Consider the following 18,636-nt stretch of genomic DNA (forward strand, 5'->3'; position numbering starts at 1 on the left):
AGCCATTTCTAAACCATTTTTGCACACCTCTAACCCTATTGAAGCCAACTTTGGCCATTTCTAAACCATTTTTGTACACCTCTAACACTTTTTGAGCCATCTTTGCGCATTTCTAACCCATTTTTGCACACCTCGAACCCTTTTGAAGCTGTTTGGCCATTTCAAACCAGTTTTTGCACATCTGTATTCCTTTTTAAGCCATCTTTGTTTCTAACCCATTTTCGCACGTCTCTAACCGATTTTAAGGCATCTTTTCCCATTTCTAACCCATTTTTGCACATCGCTTACCCTTTTGAAGCAGTCTTTGTACATTTCAAACCAGTTTTTTTACACATCTGCACTCCTTTCTAGGTCATCTTTATTTCTAACCCACTTTGCACACCTCTATTCCCTTGTGAAGACATCTTCGGCCATTTCTAAACCATTTTTGCACTCCTCTTACACTTTTCAAGCACTCCTAGGCAAATTCTAACCCTTTTTTGCACATCTCCAACCCCTTTGAAGCCATCTTTGGCGATTTCTAACCCATTTTTGCACATCACTTACCCTTTTGAAGCCATCTTTGGCCATTTGAAACCCTTTTTTGCACACCTCTAACTCTGTTGAAGCCAAATTTGGCATTTTATAAACCATTTATGCACACCTCTAACCCTTTTGAAGCCATCTTTGGGCATTCCTAAACCATTTTTGCACATATCTAACCCTTTAGAAGCTATCTTTGGCCATTTCTAAGCCGTTTTTGCACACCTCTGACACTTTTCAAGCCCTCTTAGGCGATTTCTAACCCAGATTTTCTGTTTTTTCACCCTTTTCAAGCCATCTTTGTCCATATCTAACTCATTTTTGCACATCTCCAATCCTTTTCAAGCCATCTTTGGCCATTTCTAAACATTTTTTGCACATATCTAACCCTTTTGAAGCTAACTTTGGCCATTTCTAATCCATTTTTGCACATCTCTAATCATTTTGAAGCCATCTTTGGCCATTTCTATACCACTTTTGCACATCTCTGTCTTGAAGCCACCTTTGGCCATTTCTAAACCATTTTTGAACATCTCTAACCCTTTTGAAGCTATCTTTGGCAATTTCTAACCCATTTTTGCACACCTCTAACACTTGTGTAGACATCTTTGTCCATTTCCAACCCGTTTTTGCACACCTCTTACACTTTTCAAGCCCTCTTAGGCATTTTCTAACTCAGATTTTCGGTTTTCTCACCCTTTCGAAGCCATCTTTGGCCATTTCTAACCCTTTTTTGCACATCTCTATCTCTTTTGAAGCCAAATTTCACTATTTATATCCCTTTTTTGCACATCTCTATCGCTTTCAAAGCCATCTTTGGCCATTTTTAATCATTTTTGCACATCTCTACGATTTCATAAGCCGTCTTTGGCCATTTCTAACTTTTTTTTGCCCGTTTCTAGACATTTCAGTGCATTTCTGGCCAATTCTAAACCATTTTTGCACATCTGTTCCCGTTTTTGCACATCTCTAACCCCTTTGATGACATTTTTGGCCATTTCTAACCCATTTTTGCACATCACTTACCCTTTTGAAGCCATCTTTGGCCATTTGAAACCCTTTTTTGCACACCTCTAACCCTGTTGAAGCCAAATTTGGCATTTTATAAACCATTTATGCACACCTCTAACCCTTTTGAAGCCATCTTTGGGCATTCCTAAACCATTTTTGCACATATCTAACCCTTTAGAAGTTATCTTTGGCCATTTCTAAGCCGTTTTTGCACACCTCTGACACTTTTCAAGCCCTCTTAGGCGATTTCTAACCCAGATTTTCTGTTTTTTCACCCTTTTCAAGCCATCTTTGTCCATATCTAACTCATTTTTGCACATCTCCAATCCTTTTCAAGCCATCTTTGGCCATTTCTAAACATTTTTTGCACATATCTAACCCTTTTGAAGCTAACTTTGGCCATTTCTAATCCATTTTTGCACATCTCTAATCATTTTGAAGCCATCTTTGGCCATTTCTATACCACTTTTGCACATCTCTATCTGTCTTGAAGCCACCTTTGGCCATTTCTAACCTATTTTTGCACACCTCTAACCCTTTTAAGCCAACTTTGGCCATTTCTAACCAGTTTTTGCACACCTCTAACCCTTTTGAGCCATCTTTGGCCATTTCAAACCCATTTTTGCACACCTCTAACCCTTTTGAAGCCACCTTTAGCATTTTCTAACCCATTTTTGCGCATGTCTAACCCTTCTTAATCCATCTTTGGCCATTTCTAACCCATTTTTGCACACCTCTTACAGTTTTCGAGCCCGCTTAGGCGATTTCTAACCCAGATTTTCTGTTATCTCACCCTTTTAAGCCAACTTTCGCCATTTCTAACCCTTTTTTGCACATCTCTATCTCTTTTGAAGCCAACTTTGGCCATTTCAAACCAGTTTTTTTACACATCTGTACTCCTCTTTAGGTCATCTTTATTTCTAACCCATTTTTGCACGTCTCTAACCCTTTTGAAGCTACCTTTAGCCATTTCTAAACCATTTTTGCACACCTCTAACCCTATTGAAGCCAACTTTGGCCATTTTTTACCCATTTTTGCACATCTCTAACCCTTTTGAAGCCAACTTTGGCCATTTCTAAACCATTTTTGTACACCTCTAACACTTTTTGAGCCATCTTTGCGCATTTCTAACCCATTTTTGCACACCTCGAACCCTTTTGAAGCTGTTTGGCCATTTCAAACCAGTTTTTGCACATCTGTATTCCTTTTTAAGCCATCTTTGTTTCTAACCCATTTTCGCACGTCTCTAACCGATTTTAAGGCATCTTTTCCCATTTCTAACCCATTTTTGCACATCGCTTACCCTTTTGAAGCAGTCTTTGTACATTTCAAACCAGTTTTTTTACACATCTGCACTCCTTTCTAGGTCATCTTTATTTCTAACCCACTTTGCACACCTCTATTCCCTTGTGAAGACATCTTCGGCCATTTCTAAACCATTTTTGCACTCCTCTTACACTTTTCAAGCACTCCTAGGCAAATTCTAACCCTTTTTTGCACATCTCCAACCCCTTTGAAGCCATCTTTGGCGATTTCTAACCCATTTTTGCACATCACTTACCCTTTTGAAGCCATCTTTGGCCATTTGAAACCCTTTTTTGCACACCTCTAACCCTGTTGAAGCCAAATTTGGCATTTTATAAACCATTTATGCACACCTCTAACCCTTTTGAAGCCATCTTTGGGCATTCCTAAACCATTTTTGCACATATCTAACCCTTTAGAAGCTATCTTTGGCCATTTCTAAGCCGTTTTTGCACACCTCTGACACTTTTCAAGCCCTCTTAGGCGATTTCTAACCCAGATTTTCTGTTTTTTCACCCTTTTCAAGCCATCTTTGTCCATATCTAACTCATTTTTGCACATCTCCAATCCTTTTCAAGCCATCTTTGGCAATTTCTAAACATTTTTTGCACATATCTAACCCTTTTGAAGCTAACTTTGGCCATTTCTAATCCATTTTTGCACATCTCTAATCATTTTGAAGCCATCTTTGGCCATTTCTATACCACTTTTGCACATCTCTATCTGTCTTGAAGCCACCTTTGGCCATTTCTAAACCATTTTTGAACATCTCTAACCCTTTTGAAGCTATCTTTGGCAATTTCTAACCCATTTTTGCACACCTCTAACACTTGTGTAGACATCTTTGTCCATTTCTAACCCGTTTTTGCACACCTCTTACACTTTTCAAGCCCTCTTAGGCATTTTCTAACTCAGATTTTCGGTTTTCTCACCCTTTCGAAGCCATCTTTGGCCATTTCTAACCCTTTTTTGCACATCTCTATCTCTTTTGAAGCCAAATTTCACTATTTATATCCCTTATTTGCACATCTCTATCGCTTTCAAAGCCATCTTTGGCCATTTTTAATCATTTTTGCACATCTCTACGATTTCATAAGCCGTCTTTGGCCATTTCTAACTTTTTTTTGCCCGTTTCTAGACATTTCAGTGCATTTCTGGCCAATTCTAAACCATTTTTGCACATCTGTTCCCGTTTTTGCACATCTCTAACCCTTTTGATGACATTTTTGGCCATTTCTAACCCATTTTTGCACATCACTTACCCTTTTGAAGCCATCTTTGGCCATTTGAAACCCTTTTTTGCACACCTCTAACCCTGTTGAAGCCAAATTTGGCATTTTATAAACCATTTATGCACACCTCTAACCCTTTTGAAGCCATCTTTGGGCATTCCTAAACCATTTTTGCACATATCTAACCCTTTAGAAGTTATCTTTGGCCATTTCTAAGCCGTTTTTGCACACCTCTGACACTTTTCAAGCCCTCTTAGGCGATTTCTAACCCAGATTTTCTGTTTTTTCACCCTTTTCAAGCCATCTTTGTCCATATCTAACTCATTTTTGCACATCTCCAATCCTTTTCAAGCCATCTTTGGCCATTTCTAAACATTTTTTGCACATATCTAACCCTTTTGAAGCTAACTTTGGCCATTTCTAATCCATTTTTGCACATCTCTAATCATTTTGAAGCCATCTTTGGCCATTTCTATACCACTTTTGCACATCTCTATCTGTCTTGAAGCCACCTTTGGCCATTTCTAACCTATTTTTGCACACCTCTAACCCTTTTAAGCCAACTTTGGCCATTTCTAACCAGTTTTTGCACACCTCTAACCCTTTTGAGCCATCTTTGGCCATTTCAAACCCATTTTTGCACACCTCTAACCCTTTTGAAGCCACCTTTAGCATTTTCTAACCCATTTTTGCGCATGTCTAACCCTTCTTAATCCATCTTTGGCCATTTCTAACCCATTTTTGCACACCTCTTACAGTTTTCAAGCCCGCTTAGGCGATTTCTAACCCAGATTTTCTGTTATCTCACCCTTTTAAGCCAACTTTTGCCATTTCTAACCCTTTTTTGCACATCTCTATCTCTTTTGAAGCCAACTTTGGCCATTTCAAACCAGTTTTTTTACACATCTGTACTCCTCTTTAGGTCATCTTTATTTCTAACCCATTTTTGCACGTCTCTAACCCTTTTGAAGCTACCTTTAGCCATTTCTAAACCATTTTTGCACACCTCTAACCCTATTGAAGCCAACTTTGGCCATTTTTTACCCATTTTTGCACATCTCTAACCCTTTTGAAGCCAACTTTGGCCATTTCTAAACCATTTTTGTACACCTCTAACACTTTTTGAGCCATCTTTGCGCATTTCTAACCCATTTTTGCACACCTCGAACCCTTTTGAAGCTGTTTGGCCATTTCAAACCAGTTTTTGCACATCTGTATTCCTTTTTAAGCCATCTTTGTTTCTAACCCATTTTCGCACGTCTCTAACCGATTTTAAGGCATCTTTTCCCATTTCTAACCCATTTTTGCACATCGCTTACCCTTTTGAAGCAGTCTTTGTACATTTCAAACCAGTTTTTTTACACATCTGCACTCCTTTCTAGGTCATCTTTATTTCTAACCCACTTTGCACACCTCTATTCCCTTGTGAAGACATCTTCGGCCATTTCTAAACCATTTTTGCACTCCTCTTACACTTTTCAAGCACTCCTAGGCAAATTCTAACCCTTTTTTGCACATCTCCAACCCCTTTGAAGCCATCTTTGGCGATTTCTAACCCATTTTTGCACATCACTTACCCTTTTGAAGCCATCTTTGGCCATTTGAAACCCTTTTTTGCACACCTCTAACCCTGTTGAAGCCAAATTTGGCATTTTATAAACCATTTATGCACACCTCTAACCCTTTTGAAGCCATCTTTGGGCATTCCTAAACCATTTTTGCACATATCTAACCCTTTAGAAGCTATCTTTGGCCATTTCTAAGCCGTTTTTGCACACCTCTGACACTTTTCAAGCCCTCTTAGGCGATTTCTAACCCAGATTTTCTGTTTTTTCACCCTTTTCAAGCCATCTTTGTCCATATCCAACTCATTTTTGCACATCTCCAATCCTTTTCAACCCATCTTTGGCAATTTCTAAACATTTTTTGCACATATCTAACCCTTTTGAAGCTAACTTTGGCCATTTCTAATCTATTTTTGCACATCTCTAATCATTTTGAAGCCATCTTTGGCCATTTCTATACCACTTTTGCACATCTCTATCTGTCTTGAAGCCACCTTTGGCCATTTCTAAACCATTTTTGAACATCTCTAACCCTTTTGAAGCTATCTTTGGCAATTTCTAACCCATTTTTGCACACCTCTAACCCTTTTAAGACAACTTTGGCAATTTCTAACCAGTTTTTGCACACCTCTAACCCTTTTGAGCCATCTTTGGCCATTTCAAACCCATTTTTGCACACCTCTAACCCTTTTGAAGCCACCTTTAGCATTTTCTAACCCATTTTTGCGCATGTCTAACCCTTCTTAATCCATCTTTGGCCATTTCTAACCCATTTTTGCACACCTCTTACAGTTTTCCAGCCCGCTTAGGCGATTTCTAACCCAGATTTTCTGTTATCTCACCCTTTTAAGCCAACTTTCGCCATTTCTAACCCTTTTTTGCACATCTCTATCTCTTTTGAAGCCAACTTTGGCCATTTCAAACCAGTTTTTGCACATCTGTATTCCTTTTTAAGCCATCTTTGTTTCTAACCCATTTTCGCACGTCTCTAACCGATTTTAAGGCATCTTTTCCCATTTCTAACCCATTTTTGCACATCGCTTACCCTTTTGAAGCAGTCTTTGTACATTTCAAACCAGTTTTTTTACACATCTGCACTCCTTTCTAGGTCATCTTTATTTCTAACCCACTTTGCACACCTCTATTCCCTTGTGAAGACATATTCGGCCATTTCTAAACCATTTTTGCACTCCTCTTACACTTTTCAAGCACTCCTAGGCAAATTCTAACCCCTTTCTGCACATCTCCAACCCCTTTGAAGCCATCTTTGGCGATTTCTAACCCATTTTTGCACATCACTTACCCTTTTGAAGCCATCTTTGGCCATTTGAAACCCTTTTTTGCACACCTCTAACCCTGTTGAAGCCAAATTTGGCATTTTATAAACCATTTATGCACACCTCTAACCCTTTTGAAGCCATCTTTGGGCATTCCTAAACCATTTTTGCACATATCTAACCCTTTAGAAGTTATCTTTGGCCATTTCTAAGCCGTTTTTGCACACCTCTGACACTTTTCAAGCCCTCTTAGGCGATTTCTAACCCAGATTTTCTGTTTTTTCACCCTTTTCAAGCCATCTTTGTCCATATCTAACTCATTTTTGCACATCTCCAATCCTTTTCAAGCCATCTTTGGCCATTTCTAAACATTTTTTGCACATATCTAACCCTTTTGAAGCTAACTTTGGCCATTTCTTATCCATTTTTGCACATCTCTAATCATTTTGAAGCCATCTTTGGCCATTTCTATACCACTTTTGCACATCTCTGTCTTGAAGCCACCTTTGGCCTTTTCTAAACCATTTTTGAACATCTCTAACCCTTTTGAAGCTATCTTTGGCAATTTCTAACCCATTTTTGCACACCTCTAACCCTTTTAAGCCAACTTTGGCCATTTCTAACCAGTTTTTGCACACCTCTAACACTTGTGTAGACATCTTTGTCCATTTCTAACCCGTTTTTGCACACCTCTTACACTTTTCAAGCCCTCTTAGGCATTTTCTAACTCAGATTTTCGGTTTTCTCACCCTTTCGAAGCCATCTTTGGCCATTTCTAACCCTTTTTTGCACATCTCTATCTCTTTTGAAGCCAAATTTCACTATTTATATCCCTTTTTTGCACATCTCTATCGCTTTCAAAGCCATCTTTGGCCATTTTTAATCATTTTTGCACATCTCTACGATTTCATAAGCCGTCTTTGGCCATTTCTAACTTTTTTTTGCCCGTTTCTAGACATTTCAGTGCATTTCTGGCCAATTCTAAACCATTTTTGCACATCTGTTCCCGTTTTTGCACATCTCTAACCCTTTTGATGACATTTTTGGCCATTTCTAACCCATTTTTGCACATCACTTACCCTTTTGAAGCCATCTTTGGCCATTTGAAACCCTTTTTTGCACACCTCTAACCCTGTTGAAGCCAAATTTGGCATTTTATAAACCATTTATGCACACCTCTAACCCTTTTGAAGCCATCTTTGGGCATTCCTAAACCATTTTTGCACATATCTAACCCTTTAGAAGTTATCTTTGGCCATTTCTAAGCCGTTTTTGCACACCTCTGACACTTTTCAAGCCCTCTTAGGCGATTTCTAACCCAGATTTTCTGTTTTTTCACCCTTTTCAAGCCATCTTTGTCCATATCTAACTCATTTTTGCACATCTCCAATCCTTTTCAAGCCATCTTTGGCCATTTCTAAACATTTTTTGCACATATCTAACCCTTTTGAAGCTAACTTTGGCCATTTCTAATCCATTTTTGCACATCTCTAATCATTTTGAAGCCATCTTTGGCCATTTCTATACCACTTTTGCACATCTCTATCTGTCTTGAAGCCACCTTTGGCCATTTCTAACCTATTTTTGCACACCTCTAACCCTTTTAAGCCAACTTTGGCCATTTCTAACCAGTTTTTGCACACCTCTAACCCTTTTGAGCCATCTTTGGCCATTTCTAACCCATTTTTGCACACCTCTAACCCTTTTGAAGCCACCTTTAGCATTTTCTAACCCATTTTTGCGCATGTCTAACCCTTCTTAATCCATCTTTGGCCATTTCTAACCCATTTTTGCACACCTCTTACAGTTTTCGAGCCCGCTTAGGCGATTTCTAACCCAGATTTTCTGTTATCTCACCCTTTTAAGCCAACTTTCGCCATTTCTAACCCTTTTTTGCACATCTCTATCTCTTTTGAAGCCAACTTTGGCCATTTCAAACCAGTTTTTTTACACATCTGTACTCCTCTTTAGGTCATCTTTATTTCTAACCCATTTTTGCACGTCTCTAACCCTTTTGAAGCTACCTTTGGCCATTTCTAAACCATTTTTGCACACCTCTAACCCTATTGAAGCCAACTTTGGCCATTTTTTACCCATTTTTGCACATCTCTAACCCTTTTGAAGCCAACTTTGGCCATTTCTAAACCATTTTTGTACACCTCTAACACTTTTTGAGCCATCTTTGCGCATTTCTAACCCATTTTTGCACACCTCGAACCCTTTTGAAGCTGTTTGGCCATTTCAAACCAGTTTTTGCACATCTGTATTCCTTTTTAAGCCATCTTTGTTTCTAACCCATTTTCGCACGTCTCTAACCGATTTTAAGGCATCTTTTCCCATTTCTAACCCATTTTTGCACATCGCTTACCCTTTTGAAGCAGTCTTTGTACATTTCAAACCAGTTTTTTTACACATCTGCACTCCTTTCTAGGTCATCTTTATTTCTAACCCACTTTGCACACCTCTATTCCCTTGTGAAGACATCTTCGGCCATTTCTAAACCATTTTTGCACTCCTCTTACACTTTTCAAGCACTCCTAGGCAAATTCTAACCCCTTTCTGCACATCTCCAACCCCTTTGAAGCCATCTTTGGCGATTTCTAACCCATTTTTGCACATCACTTACCCTTTTGAAGCCATCTTTGGCCATTTGAAACCCTTTTTTGCACACCTCTAACCCTGTTGAAGCCAAATTTGGCATTTTATAAACCATTTATGCACACCTCTAACCCTTTTGAAGCCATCTTTGGGCATTCCTAAACCATTTTTGCACATATCTAACCCTTTAGAAGTTATCTTTGGCCATTTCTAAGCCGTTTTTGCACACCTCTGACACTTTTCAAGCCCTCTTAGGCGATTTCTAACCCAGATTTTCTGTTTTTTCACCCTTTTCAAGCCATCTTTGTCCATATCTAACTCATTTTTGCACATCTCCAATCCTTTTCAAGCCATCTTTGGCCATTTCTAAACGTTTTTTGCACATATCTAACCCTTTTGAAGCTAACTTTGGCCATTTCTAATCCATTTTTGCACATCTCTAATCATTTTGAAGCCATCTTTGGCCATTTCTATACCACTTTTGCACATCTCTATCTGTCTTGAAGCCACCTTTGGCCATTTCTAAACCATTTTTGAACATCTCTAACCCTTTTGAAGCTATCTTTGGCAATTTCTAACCCTTTTTTGCACACCACTAACCCTTTTAAGCCAACTTTGGCCATTTCTAACCAGTTTTTGCACACCTCTAACACTTGTGTAGACATCTTTGTCCATTTCTAACCCGTTTTTGCACACCTCTTACACTTTTCAAGCCCTCTTAGGCATTTTCTAACTCAGATTTTCGGTTTTCTCACCCTTTCGAAGCCATCTTTGGCCATTTCTAACCCTTTTTTGCACATCTCTATCTCTTTTGAAGCCAAATTTCACTATTTATATCCCTTTTTTGCACATCTCTATCGCTTTCAAAGCCATCTTTGGCCATTTTTAATCATTTTTGCACATCTCTACGATTTCATAAGCCGTCTTTGGCCATTTCTAACTTTTTTTTGCCCGTTTCTAGACATTTCAGTGCATTTCTGGCCAATTCTAAACCATTTTTGCACATCTGTTCCCGTTTTTGCACATCTCTAACCCTTTTGATGACATTTTTGGCCATTTCTAACCCATTTTTGCACATCACTTACCCTTTTGAAGCCATCTTTGGCCATTTGAAACCCTTTTTTGCACACCTCTAACCCTGTTGAAGCCAAATTTGGCATTTTATAAACCATTTATGCACACCTCTAACCCTTTTGAAGCCATCTTTGGGCATTCCTAAACCATTTTTGCACATATCTAACCCTTTAGAAGTTATCTTTGGGCATTTCTAAGCCGTTTTTGCACACCTCTGACACTTTTCAAGCCCTCTTAGGCGATTTCTAACCCAGATTTTCTGTTTTTTCACCCTTTTCAAGCCATCTTTGGCCATATCTAACTCATTTTTGCACATCTCCAATCCTTTTCAAGCCATCTTTGGCCATTTCTAAACATTTTTTGCACATATCTAACCCTTTTGAAGCTAACTTTGGCCATTTCTAATCCATTTTTGCACATCTCTAATCATTTTGAAGCCATCTTTGGCCATTTCTATACCACTTTTGCACATCTCTATCTGTCTTGAAGCCACCTTTGGCCATTTCTAACCTATTTTTGCACACCTCTAACCCTTTTAAGCCAACTTTGGCCATTTCTAACCAGTTTTTGCACACCTCTAACCCTTTTGAGCCATCTTTGGCCATTTCAAACCCATTTTTGCACACCTCTAACCCTTTTGAAGCCACCTTTAGCATTTTCTAACCCATTTTTGCGCATGTCTAACCCTTCTTAATCCATCTTTGGCCATTTCTAACCCATTTTTGCACACCTCTTACAGTTTTCAAGCCCGCTTAGGCGATTTCTAACCCAGATTTTCTGTTATCTCACCCTTTTAAGCCAACTTTCGCCATTTCTAACCCTTTTTTGCACATCTCTATCTCTTTTGAAGCCAACTTTGGCCATTTCAAACCAGTTTTTTTACACATCTGTACTCCTCTTTAGGTCATCTTTATTTCTAACCCATTTTTGCACGTCTCTAACCCTTTTGAAGCTACCTTTAGCCATTTCTAAACCATTTTTGCACACCTCTAACCCTATTGAAGCCAACTTTGGCCATTTTTTACCCATTTTTGCACATCTCTAACCCTTTTGAAGCCAACTTTGGCCATTTCTAAACCATTTTTGTACACCTCTAACACTTTTTGAGCCATCTTTGCGCATTTCTAACCCATTTTTGCACACCTCGAACCCTTTTGAAGCTGTTTGGCCATTTCAAACCAGTTTTTGCACATCTGTATTCCTTTTTAAGCCATCTTTGTTTCTAACCCATTTTCGCACGTCTCTAACCGATTTTAAGGCATCTTTTCCCATTTCTAACCCATTTTTGCACATCGCTTACCCTTTTGAAGCAGTCTTTGTACATTTCAAACCAGTTTTTTTACGCATCTGCACTCCTTTCTAGGTCATCTTTATTTCTAACCCACTTTGCACACCTCTATTCCCTTGTGAAGACATCTTCGGCCATTTCTAAACCATTTTTGCACTCCTCTTACACTTTTCAAGCACTCCTAGGCAAATTCTAACCCCTTTCTGCACATCTCCAACCCCTTTGAAGCCATCTTTGGCGATTTCTAACCCATTTTTGCACATCACTTACCCTTTTGAAGCCATCTTTGGCCATTTGAAACCCTTTTTTGCACACCTCTAACCCTGTTGAAGCCAAATTTGGCATTTTATAAACCATTTATGCACACCTCTAACCCTTTTGAAGCCATCTTTGGGCATTCCTAAACCATTTTTGCACATATCTAACCCTTTAGAAGTTATCTTTGGCCATTTCTAAGCCGTTTTTGCACACCTCTGACACTTTTCAAGCCCTCTTAGGCGATTTCTAACCCAGATTTTCTGTTTTTTCACCCTTTTCAAGCCATCTTTGTCCATATCTAACTCATTTTTGCACATCTCCAATCCTTTTCAAGCCATCTTTGGCCATTTCTAAACATTTTTTGCACATATCTAACCCTTTTGAAGCTAACTTTGGCCATTTCTAATCCATTTTTGCACATCTCTAATCATTTTGAAGCCATCTTTGGCCATTTCTATACCACTTTTGCACATCTCTATCTGTCTTGAAGCCACCTTTGGCCATTTCTAACCAGTTTTTGCACACCTCTAACCCTTTTGAGCCATCTTTGGCCATTTCAAACCCATTTTTGCACACCTCTAACCCTTTTGAAGCCACCTTTAGCATTTTCTAACCCATTTTTGCGCATGTCTAACCCTTCTTAATCCATCTTTGGCCATTTCTAACCCATTTTTGCACACCTCTTACAGTTTTCGAGCCCGCTTAGGCGATTTCTAACCCAGATTTTCTGTTATCTCACCCTTTTAAGCCAACTTTGGCCATTTCTAAACCATTTTTGTACACCTCTAACACTTTTTGAGCCATCTTTGCGCATTTCTAACCCATTTTTGCACACCTCGAACCCTTTTGAAGCTGTTTGGCCATTTCAAACCAGTTTTTGCACATCTGTATTCCTTTTTAAGCCATCTTTGTTTCTAACCCATTTTCGCACGTCTCTAACCGATTTTAAGGCATCTTTTCCCATTTCTAACCCATTTTTGCACATCGCTTACCCTTTTGAAGCAGTCTTTGTACATTTCAAACCAGTTTTTTTACACATCTGCACTCCTTTCTAGGTCATCTTTATTTCTAACCCACTTTGCACACCTCTATTCCCTTGTGAAGACATCTTCGGCCATTTCTAAACCATTTTTGCACTCCTCTTACACTTTTCAAGCACTCCTAGGCAAATTCTAACCCCTTTCTGCACATCTCCAACCCCTTTGAAGCCATCTTTGGCGATTTCTAACCCATTTTTGCACATCACTTACCCTTTTGAAGCCATCTTTGGCCATTTGAAACCCTTTTTTGCACACCTCTAACCCTGTTGAAGCCAAATTTGGCATTTTATAAACCATTTATGCACACCTCTAACCCTTTTGAAGCCATCTTTGGGCATTCCTAAACCATTTTTGCACATATCTAACCCTTTAGAAGTTATCTTTGGCCATTTCTAAGCCGTTTTTGCACACCTCTGACACTTTTCAAGCCCTCTTAGGCGATTTCTAACCCAGATTTTCTGTTTTTTCACCCTTTTCAAGCCATCTTTGTCCATATCTAACTCATTTTTGCACATCTCCAATCCTTTTCAAGCCATCTTTGGCCATTTCTAAACGTTTTTTGCACATATCTAACCCTTTTGAAGCTAACTTTGGCCATTTCTAATCCATTTTTGCACATCTCTAATCATTTTGAAGCCATCTTTGGCCATTTCTATACCACTTTTGCACATCTCTATCTGTCTTGAAGCCACCTTTGGCCATTTCTAAACCATTTTTGAACATCTCTAACCCTTTTGAAGCTATCTTTGGCAATTTCTAACCCTTTTTTGCACACCACTAACCCTTTTAAGCCAACTTTGGCCATTTCTAACCAGTTTTTGCACACCTCTAACACTTGTGTAGACATCTTTGTCCATTTCTAACCCGTTTTTGCACACCTCTTACACTTTTCAAGCCCTCTTAGGCATTTTCTAACTCAGATTTTCGGTTTTCTCACCCTTTCGAAGCCATCTTTGGCCATTTCTAACCCTTTTTTGCACATCTCTATCTCTTTTGAAGCCAAATTTCACTATTTATATCCCTTTTTTGCACATCTCTATCGCTTTCAAAGCCATCTTTGGCCATTTTTAATCATTTTTGCACATCTCTACGATTTCATAAGCCGTCTTTGGCCATTTCTAACTTTTTTTTGCCCGTTTCTAGACATTTCAGTGCATTTCTGGCCAATTCTAAACCATTTTTGCACATCTGTTCCCGTTTTTGCACATCTCTAACCCTTTTGATGACATTTTTGGCCATTTCTAACCCATTTTTGCACATCACTTACCCTTTTGAAGCCATCTTTGGCCATTTGAAACCCTTTTTTGCACACCTCTAACCCTGTTGAAGCCAAATTTGGCATTTTATAAACCATTTATGCACACCTCTAACCCTTTTGAAGCCATCTTTGGGCATTCCTAAACCATTTTTGCACATATCTAACCCTTTAGAAGTTATCTTTGGGCATTTCTAAGCCGTTTTTGCACACCTCTGACACTTTTCAAGCCCTCTTAGGCGATTTCTAACCCAGATTTTCTGTTTTTTCACCCTTTTCAAGCCATCTTTGGCCATATCTAACTCATTTTTGCACATCTCCAATCCTTTTCAAGCCATCTTTGGCCATTTCTAAACATTTTTTGCACATATCTAACCCTTTTGAAGCTAACTTTGGCCATTTCTAATCCATTTTTGCACATCTCTAATCATTTTGAAGCCATCTTTGGCCATTTCTATACCACTTTTGCACATCTCTATCTGTCTTGAAGCCACCTTTGGCCATTTCTAACCTATTTTTGCACACCTCTAACCCTTTTAAGCCAACTTTGGCCATTTCTAACCAGTTTTTGCACACCTCTAACCCTTTTGAGCCATCTTTGGCCATTTCAAACCCATTTTTGCACACCTCTAACCCTTTTGAAGCCACCTTTAGCATTTTCTAACCCATTTTTGCGCATGTCTAACCCTTCTTAATCCATCTTTGGCCATTTCTAACCCATTTTTGCACACCTCTTACAGTTTTCAAGCCCGCTTAGGCGATTTCTAACCCAGATTTTCTGTTATCTCACCCTTTTAAGCCAACTTTCGCCATTTCTAACCCTTTTTTGCACATCTCTATCTCTTTTGAAGCCAACTTTGGCCATTTCAAACCAGTTTTTTTACACATCTGTACTCCTCTTTAGGTCATCTTTATTTCTAACCCATTTTTGCACGTCTCTAACCCTTTTGAAGCTACCTTTAGCCATTTCTAAACCATTTTTGCACACCTCTAACCCTATTGAAGCCAACTTTGGCCATTTTTTACCCATTTTTGCACATCTCTAACCCTTTTGAAGCCAACTTTGGCCATTTCTAAACCATTTTTGTACACCTCTAACACTTTTTGAGCCATCTTTGCGCATTTCTAACCCATTTTTGCACACCTCGAACCCTTTTGAAGCTGTTTGGCCATTTCAAACCAGTTTTTGCACATCTGTATTCCTTTTTAAGCCATCTTTGTTTCTAACCCATTTTCGCACGTCTCTAACCGATTTTAAGGCATCTTTTCCCATTTCTAACCCATTTTTGCACATCGCTTACCCTTTTGAAGCAGTCTTTGTACATTTCAAACCAGTTTTTTTACACATCTGCACTCCTTTCTAGGTCATCTTTATTTCTAACCCACTTTGCACACCTCTATTCCCTTGTGAAGACATCTTCGGCCATTTCTAAACCATTTTTGCACTCCTCTTACACTTTTCAAGCACTCCTAGGCAAATTCTAACCCCTTTCTGCACATCTCCAACCCCTTTGAAGCCATCTTTGGCGATTTCTAACCCATTTTTGCACATCACTTACCCTTTTGAAGCCATCTTTGGCCATTTGAAACCCTTTTTTGCACACCTCTAACCCTGTTGAAGCCAAATTTGGCATTTTATAAACCATTTATGCACACCTCTAACCCTTTTGAAGCCATCTTTGGGCATTCCTAAACCATTTTTGCACATATCTAACCCTTTAGAAGTTATCTTTGGCCATTTCTAAGCCGTTTTTGCACACCTCTGACACTTTTCAAGCCCTCTTAGGCGATTTCTAACCCAGATTTTCTGTTTTTTCACCCTTTTCAAGCCATCTTTGTCCATATCTAACTCATTTTTGCACATCTCCAATCCTTTTCAAGCCATCTTTGGCCATTTCTAAACATTTTTTGCACATATCTAACCCTTTTGAAGCTAACTTTGGCCATTTCTAATCCATTTTTGCACATCTCTAATCATTTTGAAGCCATCTTTGGCCATTTCTATACCACTTTTGCACATCTCTATCTGTCTTGAAGCCACCTTTGGCCATTTCTAACCAGTTTTTGCACACCTCTAACCCTTTTGAGCCATCTTTGGCCATTTCAAACCCATTTTTGCACACCTCTAACCCTTTTGAAGCCACCTTTAGCATTTTCTAACCCATTTTTGCGCATGTCTAACCCTTCTTAATCCATCTTTGGCCATTTCTAACCCATTTTTGCACACCTCTTACAGTTTTCGAGCCCGCTTAGGCGATTTCTAACCCAGATTTTCTGTTATCTCACCCTTTTAAGCCAACTTTGGCCATTTCTAAACCATTTTTGTACACCTCTAACACTTTTTGAGCCATCTTTGCGCATTTCTAACCCATTTTTGCACACCTCGAACCCTTTTGAAGCTGTTTGGCCATTTCAAACCAGTTTTTGCACATCTGTATTCCTTTTTAAGCCATCTTTGTTTCTAACCCATTTTCGCACGTCTCTAACCGATTTTAAGGCATCTTTTCCCATTTCTAACCCATTTTTGCACATCGCTTACCCTTTTGAAGCAGTCTTTGTACATTTCAAACCAGTTTTTTTACACATCTGCACTCCTTTCTAGGTCATCTTTATTTCTAACCCACTTTGCACACCTCTATTCCCTTGTGAAGACATCTTCGGCCATTTCTAAACCATTTTTGCACTCCTCTTACACTTTTCAAGCACTCCTAGGCAAATTCTAACCCCTTTCTGCACATCTCCAACCCCTTTGAAGCCATCTTTGGCGATTTCTAACCCATTTTTGCACATCACTTACCCTTTTGAAGCCATCTTTGGCCATTTGAAACCCTTTTTTGCACACCTCTAACCCTGTTGAAGCCAAATTTGGCATTTTATAAACCATTTATGCACACCTCTAACCCTTTTGAAGCCATCTTTGGGCATTCCTAAACCATTTTTGCACATATCTAACCCTTTAGAAGTTATCTTTGGCCATTTCTAAGCCGTTTTTGCACACCTCTGACACTTTTCAAGCCCTCTTAGGCGATTTCTAACCCAGATTTTCTGTTTTTTCACCCTTTTCAAGCCATCTTTGTCCATATCTAACTCATTTTTGCACATCTCCAATCCTTTTCAAGCCATCTTTGGCCATTTCTAAACGTTTTTTGCACATATCTAACCCTTTTGAAGCTAACTTTGGCCATTTCTAATCCATTTTTGCACATCTCTAATCATTTTGAAGCCATCTTTGGCCATTTCTATACCACTTTTGCACATCTCTATCTGTCTTGAAGCCACCTTTGGCCATTTCTAAACCATTTTTGAACATCTCTAACCCTTTTGAAGCTATCTTTGGCAATTTCTAACCCTTTTTTGCACACCACTAACCCTTTTAAGCCAACTTTGGCCATTTCTAACCAGTTTTTGCACACCTCTAACACTTGTGTAGACATCTTTGTCCATTTCTAACCCGTTTTTGCACACCTCTTACACTTTTCAAGCCCTCTTAGGCATTTTCTAACTCAGATTTTCGGTTTTCTCACCCTTTCGAAGCCATCTTTGGCCATTTCTAACCCTTTTTTGCACATCTCTATCTCTTTTGAAGCCAAATTTCACTATTTATATCCCTTTTTTGCACATCTCTATCGCTTTCAAAGCCATCTTTGGCCATTTTTAATCATTTTTGCACATCTCTACGATTTCATAAGCCGTCTTTGGCCATTTCTAACTTATTTTTTGCCCGTTTCTAGACATTTCAGTGCATTTCTGGCCAATTCTAAACCATTTTTGCACATCTGTTCCCGTTTTTGCACATCTCTAACCCTTTTGATGACATTTTTGGCCATTTCTAACCCATTTTTGCACATCACTTACCCTTTTGAAGCCATCTTTGGCCATTTGAAACCCTTTTTTGCACACCTCTAACCCTGTTGAAGCCAAATTTGGCATTTTATAAACCATTTATGCACACCTCTAACCCTTTTGAAGCCATCTTTGGGCATTCCTAAACCATTTTTGCACATATCTAACCCTTTAGAAGTTATCTTTGGCCATTTCTAAGCCGTTTTTGCACACCTCTGACACTTTTCAAGCCCTCTTAGGCGATTTCTAACCCAGATTTTCTGTTTTTTCACCCTTTTCAAGCCATCTTTGTCCATATCTAACTCATTTTTGCACATCTCCAATCCTTTTCAAGCCATCTTTGGCCATTTCTAAACATTTTTTGCAC

This window comes from Lathamus discolor, chromosome W (assembly GCF_037157495.1).
Source record: "Lathamus discolor isolate bLatDis1 chromosome W, bLatDis1.hap1, whole genome shotgun sequence".
NCBI classification, from domain to species: domain Eukaryota; kingdom Metazoa; phylum Chordata; class Aves; order Psittaciformes; family Psittacidae; genus Lathamus; species Lathamus discolor.